Here is a 2385-nt window from a genome sequence, read left to right as displayed (position 1 = left end):
GAAACTGGCAGTCTCCCAAAAACCTGTGAGAAAGCTACAAAAGTATCCTTTTAACCTTATTCCGAGCAAACTTGATGACTCATGCAAGCTCATATTAAATCCAGTGTTTGCATGCAAGGGCGTAACTAGCACGTTGTGGGCCACGTAGCAAGATCTTAAAACCCCCGCCCAGATGTAAAAAAAACCCCATACATTTGTCCCCACACAGAGCCTCTCGCCTCCCCTGTGTGCCATCAGCAGCCAGCAGGTGTGGATTTGGGGCCGGGCTGCCAGCTAATTACAGCTGGCGCAGCAGCAGACATGGACAGACCGCATCGGCACAATTTGAATCTGGCGCCGGTTGCGAACCAATCAGAGCTCGCGGACCAGCAGCCAATCATGAACTGCCACTGCTGATTGGCTGCCGGACCACAAGCTCTGATTGCCTTGCGACCGTGACTGCCTACCAGTGCGCCTGCTATAATCAGCTGGCGGGCTGGCGCCAAATTAACATAGCTGACACTCTGGTCCCCCTTGGCGGCCCTGACTGGACCGGCCACCTTGTGCTCGTGACTGGGTGGAGGGGGAGTGACAGGCCACAGAGGTAGCTCGTTCAATATAGCAGCCGCACCCCTTACACCAATGGTGGTTACACCACTGTTTGCATGCATGTTAGCAAACAGTGGGGTCCTTTTCAGGATCAATGGAAGGGGGTTATAGGTGAGGACAATGTAAACAAATAAAGGCTGCAGGTGTACTTCAGGGACCAGTCTTCAACCCGGGCAACGCCGGGTATCCCAGCTAGTAGTAAAAATAGGAACATTTCCAGGGACAAATCTTTAATACTTGGAACTGTCCATGGAAATCATGGACAGCTGTCAGCTATCTCTTTAATATGTGTAGGTGAAAGAGGACTGTAGTGTAAACTGTATCAATGAGTTTCTATATACAGTTTATAGATATTATATATCGCCCAAATGTATCACAGTTCATATATAGGAACAGGGGCACCAAAAAGAGCATATCCCTGCGATGTATTCAGAGTGAAGTGACTGTGGGGCCTATTCATCAACCGATAAATGGCACGGTAACCATGCGGAAACGCTAGTTTCTGCATATTTTAGTTACCAAGCCATTCATCATAAGGGGTCCCAAATGGATCACCTGATATTCAGCAAACTCTGAAAACTGAAAGTTTTCAGAGTTTGCTTCCGAGAACAAGCGCCATCTTCAGACAGCACTTGCTCTCGTAGCCCCGCTCCTTCCTATGGGAAGGAGTTCCGGGGATGCAAAGAAGGATCCCTCCGCCGCCTCTTCACTACCTCCCCGAAGGCTTTGCGCATGCGTAACCTCGGGTCAGGTCACGCATGCGTAGCCGGGCCAACAGGGAGGAGGTAAGTAACGCAGCTACTTCTGTAGCTATGATACTAACCGAGGGGACAGCTGCTTTTCGGAGCAGCTGTCCCCGCACTAGAACAATGATGAATTGCTCCGGTGTCAAGTTCCCCCGGCTGCAAATTGGTTACTTAAGTATCCTACGCAGCGAGATCGTTCCTTAATCATCGGGGGCCATATGCCTCTGATGATGAATAGGCCGCTGTATCAGTGATGACTTCACTCTCCTATCAGGACCTCTGCAGCGCTACCACGCATGTGCAGTGGCCATTGCCTATCCTGGTAACGTTTGTGAAATGTAGCCCGTAGGTTACAGCGGCTAAGACAGGACCAAACTCTGAAATACTAAATCTGACAGCTTTGCAGGCCCCCTAGAAACCTACTGGGGCTGCAGCTTCTGTTGGAAATGCAGGGACCATGGGTATGGTACATTCAGGGGATCCTTAATATTTGTGGGGATCCCCCGAAAATGGATGTTTTGGGGGGATATGCTGCAAATTTTGAATGATAAATAGGCCCCAGAGAGCGATAAGCTATCCTTTCATAGAAAACATGTTTTACTATATAATTATACCATACTATCCCTTTACACCGGGATAAAACCCCATAATCCACATTGAGAGAACAATATTTAGTTAGAGCCAACCGGCTGTTCATCCATACAGATCCCGCTCTATACATTACTGTTGGAAGCGAATAAGGAAAAGAGGGGTAGCTGAGACGGGACGATTTTTATCACGATTAGATCTTTAAAACCCCCGGACTTTCCATAGAAGATATGAGAGCAGGACAAAGCACTGTAGTTACCGTCCTATCACTGAGACGCTTGGGGATCTCCAGAGACGCCCAGACCTCAAAATTCACTTTAGTCGGGACAATAGAGGCATTTATAATACACTAAAGACGGGAACTCTCTGCCCCTAGGATGCTCCATCCCCCCATCCTGACGTCAGGAAGACTGGGCTGGGAATAAGGATGGAAAGATGAGAAGAGAGTAGAGGAGGAGCAGTG

This window comes from Taudactylus pleione, unplaced genomic scaffold, assembly GCF_031769625.1.
Source record: "Taudactylus pleione unplaced genomic scaffold, aTauple2 ptg000329l, whole genome shotgun sequence".
Taxonomy (NCBI): domain Eukaryota; kingdom Metazoa; phylum Chordata; class Amphibia; order Anura; family Myobatrachidae; genus Taudactylus; species Taudactylus pleione.
Note: the sequence above shows the minus strand (reverse complement) of the source record.